Raw genomic sequence first — 9,663 nt, forward strand, 5'->3', positions numbered from 1 at the left:
TTACAATTGAAAGAGACATTCTGAATTCCAAATGAAAAGTTCAGTAAGTGTAAAGATAGAAAAATCGGAAAAAGGTCCTCCCTAACTTAAAATCTAAGCTATTTATACACTTTCTTCCATTGATCTTCAATCTCTGAATTGGGCTTTTGGCCTTGATGGAATTGGGTTAAAAATGGCTCCATTTGGTTTTCATTGCTGTTGAGAAGAAATCTGTTTGAATTGTGAGTTCTGATACTTCACGTTGGAGTCAACGTTTGATAGCCAACGTTGACACAAACCCCATTTAGAATAAAACCAGAAAAACTAGATACCTTTCTATCATTGGCATTTGACTCAACGTTGGAGGGCCAACGTTCTACTCACCCACGCGTACGCGTGCTTCACGCTTAGGCGTGAAATCTGTGATTTTGTTTCTTCACGCGTACGCGTGCACCACGCCCACGCGTGAAGGCTGAAATTTTGCTTCTTCACGCGTGTGCGTACACCATGCTTACGCGTGAGTGGCCCTTTTTCTTATCAATGCGTACGCGTCAGTGAATTCAAGTTTTTCAATTCTAAATTCTGGGTTTGGCATCGCAGACGTTGGAGGCAGCGTTTGAGGCAACGTTGGACCTCCAACGTTCGCTTTGTGACGCGTACGCGTGGATGGTCAATTTTGCCATTTTATGCGTGTGCGTGACTCACGCTTGCGCGTGGATATGAAAATTTTTCTTTTTCACGCGTACGCATCATGGACGCGTACGTGTCACTCAAAATTTCTTCAACTCCAGAATTGATCATTTTCTCACAACGTTGGGGGTAACGTTGGATGTCCAACGCCACCTCCAACGTGAGCAATCAGCAACTATGCAGAGATTTGTTCTGCTTCTCTTCCAATGTTGGAGGTAACATTGGTGGCCCCCAACTTGGCCACCAACGTTGCTCCTTCTATATCTTTTCTTTGCTCCTTATTCAACTCTTTCCATGCCTTTCTTCACCTGTCATCAACCAATATATGCATCAAAGCCTTACTAAAGTCATGAAAATTCTCATCATTCTTAGCACACAAATAATTATAGCAAAATTCTCATGAAATTGCATCAAATTAATCATGATTGAATGAATCTAGGCATACATGAGTTTCTACCCAATTTGCTTACTTATAACTCAAGAAAGTGCATAAAACCTACTAAAAACAAAGAAAAAGACTAGTGAAACTAGCCTAAGATGTCCTGGAATCACATATAAATGCATTCATACACAAAATAATGGACAAAAAGAATCAAATAAATCAAATATTACAATCATAGAAAGAGAATAATACACAAAAGAATGAAAATAGTGGTCATATGATGTGACCACACAATTAAGGTTCAAAACTCACATGCTTATGTGTTCTTAGCTCAAAAACCATGTTCCCAATGTATAATTCAAACAAGTTCTTAAAAAAAAATTTTCAAATCAATTGGGGTGCCCTATAGATAAAATTCTTCAAAAATTTTATTATTTTGACTAAGCTTATAATATATATATGCAAAACAAAAAAATGCAACTAAAAATGCCGATTGGTCAGACGACTTCCCCACACTTAAAAGTTTGCACTGTCCTCAGTTCATTCAGAGGTGAGCAAGGGGGTACGGTGACTATACGGATTGGCACCTTTAGCTGGTGGATCAACCGGCTGTTGCGTGTTCTTTCTCCCGCTTCCATTTTTGCTTATGGTGACTTATCTTGAAAATAGGAAACAGGATATAATGAGACAAGTAAATGAAAAAGCAAGGAAGCATGGATTGTTGGAATGAGGTGATGATCACTAAAATGAAGTGAGTGAGTTAGTGTGACAATGATGAAAAATAGGTGTGTGAGTTCTAAGTTGCATGCGGTTTAGAGCCCACACACTGATATTAAAAGTTATGTCACAAGTATACAAAAGCAATATGCACTTCACTCAATCTAGTGTTCTTGAGATACTTTAAAAGACTTGTAGGTTAAGATACAAACAAGTAGTGAAGAGGCATGAAAGCATTCAAGCAATTAATCAAGCAATTGTGAATTGGATAATGAACGGACATTGATTGGTGTGTAAATAAACTTAATGAACCAGTTGAAATATAAAGCTCACACATTAAGCAATGACACACACTGAAATTTGTTTGCAACACCTAAGTGACATAGAGGTGGAACACATGGGTGCTATGGAACTTAGGAAAAAGAAGATAGAAATTAAACTCAATCACATAGCAAGCATAGTCCACAAAGCTTTACAAAGCTCAAAAATATGTCACTAGGTAAGCTTTCGATCCAATTTCACAATTCCAAGATCTCAATGCATGAAATAGGTGATGTAAATTGCAGTTAATCATAAACAAGCATCGCCTGACAAAAAATGCATTGATATTTGATAATACACAGTTGCCTAACAATGGATCATGAATGCATGGTGGCCAAAATATGCAATTCAAAAGATTTAGAAAGCTTGAAGGTAGTGTCACATGTACTTGGTATTCAAAAAGGTTAAGCATGAAAAATTCAAAATTAAGTAACAAATTGTAACCTCAACAAAGAAACTCAACAATGAATATAAAAAAAATATGCTAAAATAGCATTCAGTTAATAATAAGCAGTAATAAATAGAAAACAAAATTAATAATCCAACACTTATAATGAAAAATAAAAAAATAAACATAAATCAAACTAACTAAATAACTAACAAAATAACTAACTAAAGGAAATGGTGACAGATGGTGATTGGTAGTATTGGACGATGGTTGAAGGGTGGAAAGAAAAGAAGAGAAGAGAGAAGAAGGAAAGAAATGGAAAGAAGAGAAGAAATGGGGGTGGATGGAACAGGGTTCCCACGCGTACCTGTGGTATGACGCGTAAGCGTGGTGAGGTGAAATGGGTGCGACGCGTACGCGTGATGATCAAATCAGAGAGAGGCAACGCGTACGCATGGGATGACGCGTACGCGTGGGTAGATTTTGTGCTAAAGGCACAATTCCAACCCGAAACGTGCGCAACTTTCTGGTATTTGTATGGGAGGTGAAAATTTTGGATGTCACGCGTACGCATGGGTAAGGCGTACGCGTGAGTGGTCTAAAAACTTGGGGTCACGTGTACGCGTAGGTGACGCATACACGTGGCTGGGTGCTTTGTTTTTCAAAATTTTTTCAAGTTCTTGCACCAAACCAAGCATTCCAAACCTCTAAACAGCTACCAAAATACCATAAAACCTTATTTAACATACTTGACTCCCAATTAAACTCAACTAACCAAACAAAACATGAAATTAAACAAATTTTACCAATATTTACAAAAGTGAAAAATGAAAAGGTGTTAACATGATGGGGTCTCTCCCACCTTGCACTTTTATTTATTGTCCTTAAGTTGGACTTATGGGGAGCTCTTGTCAAGGTGGCTTGTACTTGAATTCATCTTAGAACTTCCACCATTGCTTAGACTTCCATTGGTTGTCAGAATTCCCACCCAAGTGCACCAAACCTTGGTGAACTTCTTCACAAGCTCAGAGCTCCCAAAGTTGATCCTTATATTGTAATCTGGGATCCCAAACTTTGTTTTCACACCTGTCTTCAAGTTGATCACGTTGATTCCCTCCGGGTGGCATGTAATCCAAATTCTCATGAAGGCACCAAACTACTGATGTGTGGAAAATGATCCAACACAAAACTCACCGGCAAGTGGACCGGGTCACATCAAGTAATAATAACTCACATGAGTGAGGTCGATCCCACAGGGATTGAAGGATTGAGCAATTTATTTAGGTGGTTGATTTAGTCATGCGAACAAGTATTGATTTGAGTGATTTGTATCTAACAGAAGCTAAATTGCATGAAATTTAAAGGGAGAGGGATAATTGACAATAATTTAAAGTGCAGAAGAATTAAAAGAGCTGAATCTTAAAATGCAAGTAATGTAAATTGCAGAAACTTAGATTGCAAGAAATGTAAATAACTGAAACTTAAAGTGCGAGAAATATAAATGGCTTGAATCATAAAAGGATTTCTCTCAGAGGTGTACAAGAATCGGTTGTTTGCAACCATCTCAATGAGTTCTCTAGCTTCTGCAGGTGTTTTCTTCAAGTGGAGGGATCCACCTATAGAGATGTCCAATGAAATTTTGGACAATTCAGATAGACCATCATAGAACACGCCTATGATAGACCATTCTAAAAGCATGTCAGGAGGACATCTCCTGATCAGTTGCTTGTATCTTTCCCAAGCTTCATAGAGGGATTCTCCTTCTCTTTGTCTAAAGATTTGAACTTCCACTCTAATCTTGCTCATCCTTTGAGGAGGAAAGAATTTAGCCAGAAAAGCATTAACCAGCTTTTTCCAAGAGTCAAGACTCTCTCTAGGTTGGGCATCCAACCTTTGCTTAGCTCTGTCTCTTACAGCAAAGGGAAAGAGCATAAGCTTATAGACTTCAGGATTAACTCCATTAGTATTTATAGTATCACAGATCTGTAAGAATTTAGCTAAAAAATGATGTGGATCTTCCATTGAAAGTCCATGAAACTTGCAGTTCTGCTGCAGAAGAGAGACTAACTGAGGCTTAACCTCAAAATTGTTAGCTCCAATGGCAGGTACAGAGATGCTTCTGCCATAAAAGTCAAAGGTTGGCATGGTGAAGTCACCAAGAACCTTTCTTGGCTCCTCTTGAGGTTTGGCATTGTCTCCCTGTTCCTGTTTAAAACTTTTTGAAAGGTCTCTTCTGGAGTGTTGTACTTTAGCTTGTTGTAACCGCCTCCTCAGAGTCTTCTAAGGTTCAAGATCAGGAGTCAAGAGGGATTTTTTGTCCCTATTCCTAGTCATAAATAAGAAAGGAAAAGAAAGAGAAGAGGAAAGCTTTTTGTACCACTTGGACCAAAGAGCTTCCAATTAGATGTGAAGAGAGAAGAAGATAGAAAAGTGAAGATGGAAGAAGAGGGAGGAGTAGAGTTCGAATAAATGGAAGTGAGAAGAGAAGAATTAGAAATAAAAGAGATAAATAAGAATTAAAATATTTTTATTTTTATTTTATTTATTAATTATTTTCGAAAATTAAGTTAATTAAGTTAAAAAGATTTAAAATTTAGATGTTAAATTTTCGAAAATAAAAGAGAGAGAAGAAGAGAAAGTTTTCGAAAAATAGGAGAGAAGAGAGTTAGTTGGGAAGTTTTGAAAAAGAAGAGAGAGACGATAAGATATTAATTTAGAAAATATTTGAATTTAAAATAGAATAGGAGATAAGATAAGAAAAGATTTGAAATTAGAAAAAGATAAGATAAGAAACTAAAAAGATTTGAAAAAGATTGAATTTTAAAATTTGTAGTTAGAAAAGATAAGATAAGAAATTAAAAAGATTTGAAAAAGATTTTAAAAAGATAAGATTTTGAAATATGATTTTGAAAAAGATTTAATTTTGAAAATTGAAATTTTAAATTTTGAAATTTTAAATTTCAAAATTTGAAATTTGAATTTTGAAATTCGAAAGAGATCAGATTTTGAAAAAGATAAGATTTTTTATTTTGAAAAGATTTGATTTTTGAATTTAATGATGAAAGAGAAAAACAAGTAAAAGACACAAAACTTAAAATTTTTAGATCTAATGCTCCTTTTTTTTGAAAATTTTGGAGGGAAACACAAAGGAACACCAAACTTAAAAATTTTAAGATCAAAACACAAAAAAGACTCAAGAACACTTTGAAGACTAACAAGAACACGAAGAACAAAACTCAAAGACTCAAAGAACACAAGAACATAAAAAGAACACCAAACTTAAAATTTTTAGAAAACCAAAAAGAAATTTTTGAAAATTATAGAAAAACAACAAGAAAACACCAAACTTAAAGATTTGACACAAGATTTAAACAAAGAAACCTTTTTTTAAAAAATTTTTGAAAAGAAGACTCCAAGAGATCGAAAATTACCAAGAACAAAAACAAAAGACTCAAACTAAGAACTAAGATTAAACAAAGAAAATAAAAATATTTTTGAAAAGCTTTATGATTTTTTTGAAAAAAAATAGAGAAGAATAAAATAAAAGAATCAACAAGAACACAAGCAAAGAGTCTCAAACAAAATCAAAGAGCAAACAATGAAAAGAAAAACATTTTTGAAAAAGTTTTTAATGATTTTTGAAAAAAAATAGAAGAAGAAAATAAAAATAAAAGTCTCAACAAAATAAAAATAAATTACCTGATCTAGGGAGCAAGACAGTCCGTCAGTTTGTCCAAACTCAACAATCCCCGACAACGGCGCCAAAAACTTGACGCACGAATCCCCACACTTTCGTACAGATGTACCAGCAAGTGCACTTGGTCGTCCAAGTAATACCTGAGCGAGTCAGAGTCGATCCCACTAGGATTGTGGTTTGAAGCAAGCTATGGTTATCTTGCAGGTCTTAGTCAGGCAGATTAAAAGGTAGTTGGTTTGAAGTTGTAAGAGTAATGTATAACAGGGTGCTAATACTTTAAAGATAGAGTTGACATGAAAGGAATAAAGCAAAAGGGGTAGAAAATACTGATAGGAATAGGGTTAAGGATTGGAGTTGCTTTGTCTTTCTGAATTAACTCTGGTAATACTGTCTTCTCTGCTTGCGAGTGATCCTCTTCTATGGCAGGCGGTATGTGATCAACGCCATGGGCCGTGGACATTGATCTCCTCTACTAAAGATTGAATGCCATTGGCCGTGGTCATCCAATCTGACAAAGGGTGAAGCGCTACCAGTTTATTCTCTTGGCGATCCTACTCAAAACGCCACAAACAAGGTCGAATCTTCCGGATCAGAGGATGATGCTTCTTAGGATTCTAGCCTATACCATAGAGACCCTAATCTCCCCAAAAATCCGCTGAAGTGGTGTCTCGAGAAGTCCCTGACGAAGTCGTGGATTAGCCGTCTGAGAGATGTATAAACATAGCTGTTGGCTCGTGCTTTCCAATCACGTATTCACACAAACCCAAGTAGATGCGGGTGTTTGTCAGGCACGTTTGTCTTAATGTTATGAACAGAGTTGATTGTCACTGATCATCCTATCCACCATGATGAAGATCGAATATACATCTTAGAAATAAATCAAACACAAATCGAAGAAGAAACAGTAATACTTTTATTTTATTAATTCATAGAACTCAGCAAGGCTCCTCCCCTCAACCTAGAAGGTTTAGAAACTCATACTGATGTAAAATACAAATGAAAACTCGAAATAATGCTGAATGATGGGCGAAGATCCTTAACAAAGTGTGATCTTCTGCTTTAAATAATAAACTAATGACTAGTATGGGCAAAACAGTCTTTTTAGTGCTAAAATCCACTTCTGGGGCCCACTTGGTGAGTGTTTGGGCTTAGATTTTATGAGATCCACGTGCTATGAGGTCTCTGGGGCATGGATCGCAAGCTAGGGGGTCCTCTCTGGGCGTTTGGACGCTGCGCTTTGCTCTTTGGGCGCTGGACGCCTGGAAGGGGGCAGGTAGCTGGCGTTGGATGCCAGTTTTGGGCCTTCTATTCCGAAGCAAAGTATAGAGTATTATATATTGCTGGAAAGCTCTGGAAATCAAATTTCCATAGCCATTGAGAGTGCTCCATTTAGACTTATGTAGCTCCAGAAAAGCCCTTCCGAATGCAAGGAGGTCAGATCCGGACAGCATCTCCCATGCTTTCTCGGTCTCTGAATCAAACTTCTGCTCCAGCTCCTCAATTTCAGCCAAAAAATACCTGAAATTTCACAAAAACATAAAAACTCATAGTAGAATCCAAAAATGTGAATTTAACACTAAAACCTATAAAAACTTAATAAAACTAAACAAAACATATTAAAAAGTATACGAAAATGATGCCAAAAAGCGTATAAAATATCCGCTCATCAGAGGATCTTGTTTCAGTTATGAAACTATGAGTGGTCTTAGAGAGATTGGAGACTATAGTTACTAAGTCATAAAGGCTCTGCTTAGGATTCTCCATATTCCCTTGAGAAGATGGGAATGGTGGCTTGTTGTTGAACCTATTCTGGGTTCTTCCACCTTGATTATTATTGAAGCCTTGCTGAGGCTTCTGTTGATCCTTCCATGAAAGGTTAGGATGAGTCCTCCATGAGGGGTTGTAGGTGTTTCCATAGGGTTTTCCCATGTAATTCACCTCTTCCATGGTGGGTTGGACAGGATCATAAGCTTCTACTTCAGAGGAAGCTTCTTGAGTGCTGCCAGCTGCAGCTTGCATTCTAGTCAAATGCTGAGAGATTATTTTGACCTGCTGGGTCAAGATCTTATTCTGAGTCAATATGGCATTCAGAGTGTCAACTTCAAGAACTCCGTTCTTCTAAGGGACCCCATTGTTCATAGGATTTCTCTCAGAGGTGTACATGAATTGGTTGTTTGCAACCATCTCAATAAGTTCTCTTTCCTCTTCAGGCGTTTTCTTCAAGTCTAGTGATCCACCTGCAGAGCTGTCCAATGATATTTTGGACATCTCACACAGACCATCATAGAAGATACCTAGGATAGACCATTCTGAGAGCATGTCAGGAGGACACCTCCTTATCAGTTGCTTGTATCTTTCTCAAGCTTCAAAGAGGGATTCACCTTCTTTTTGTCCAAAGGTTTGAACTTCCACTCTGATTTTTCTCATCTTTTGAGGAGGAAAGAATTTAGCCAAGAAAGCATTAACCAACTTTTCCCAAGAGTCTAAGCTTTCTTTAGGTTGAGAATCCAACCATATCCTAGCTCTATCTCTAACAGTAAAAGGAAAGAGCATAAGTCTGTAGACCTCAGGATCCACTCCGTTGGTCTTAACAGTGTCACAGATTTGCAAGAATTTCGACAGGAATTGGTGTGGATCTTCCAATGGAAGTCCATGGAACTTGCAATTCTATTGCAGAAGAGAGAATAACTGAGGCTTAAGCTCAAAGTTGTTAGCTCTAATGGTAGGTATGGAGATAATTCTTCCATAGAAATTAGAGATTGGTATGGTGTAGACACCAGGAACCTTTCTTGCATCTCTTCCATTATTAGCATTGCCTACCATGTCTTCAGCTTCTTGTTCAAAATTTTGTAAGAGGTTTCTTCCAGAGTGTTGTGCTTTAACTTGTTGTAAATGCCTCCTTAGAGTCCTCTCAGGTTCAGGGTCAGGATTAAAGAGAGGTTCTTTATCTTTGTTCCTGCTCATAAATAAGAAAAAGAAAACAAGAAAGAAGAAGAATGGGAGCTCTATGTTCAAGAACAGAGGACACCCTGTGAGATGTGAAGAAGAAAGAAGAATGATAATAGAAAGAAGATAGAAAGAATTCGGCTATGAGGAGTAGAGAATTCGAAAATTGTAAAATAAAAAGAGAAATAATAAACAAAGATAATTTAATTATTGATTGAATTTAAAAATTAAAAGATAATTAACTAAAAAGATTTGAAAATTAAACTATGAATTTCGAAAAAGAAGATAGAGAAATAGAGAAGATATTTTCAAAAATTAGAAGAGAGAAGAATTAGTTAGGAAGATTTGAAAAGAAGAAAGGAAAAACAAGTAACTAATTAAGAAAGATTTGAAAACAGGATAAGATAGAAGATTAGAAAATATTTGAATTTAAAATTTAAAATTATAAAAGATAATATAGAAATTTAAAAGATTTGAAAGAGATTTGATTTTGAAAATTGAAATTGGAAAAGATAAGATAAGAATTTGAAAAATATTTGAAAA

General features: G+C 36.3%; 1 non-coding gene across 1 annotated transcript; it reads left to right on the top strand.

The window, feature by feature from the left end:
* The first annotated feature begins 8,486 nt into the window (after positions 1 to 8,486).
* LOC112781727 (small nucleolar RNA R71) lies at positions 8,487 to 8,595 on the top strand. The gene has a single exon (XR_003192486.1). It is a non-coding gene; the product is annotated as a small nucleolar RNA R71 (small nucleolar RNA).
* Positions 8,596 to 9,663: the final 1,068 nt, after the last annotated feature.

This window comes from Arachis hypogaea, chromosome 19 (assembly GCF_003086295.3).
Source record: "Arachis hypogaea cultivar Tifrunner chromosome 19, arahy.Tifrunner.gnm2.J5K5, whole genome shotgun sequence".
Classification (NCBI taxonomy): domain Eukaryota; kingdom Viridiplantae; phylum Streptophyta; class Magnoliopsida; order Fabales; family Fabaceae; genus Arachis; species Arachis hypogaea.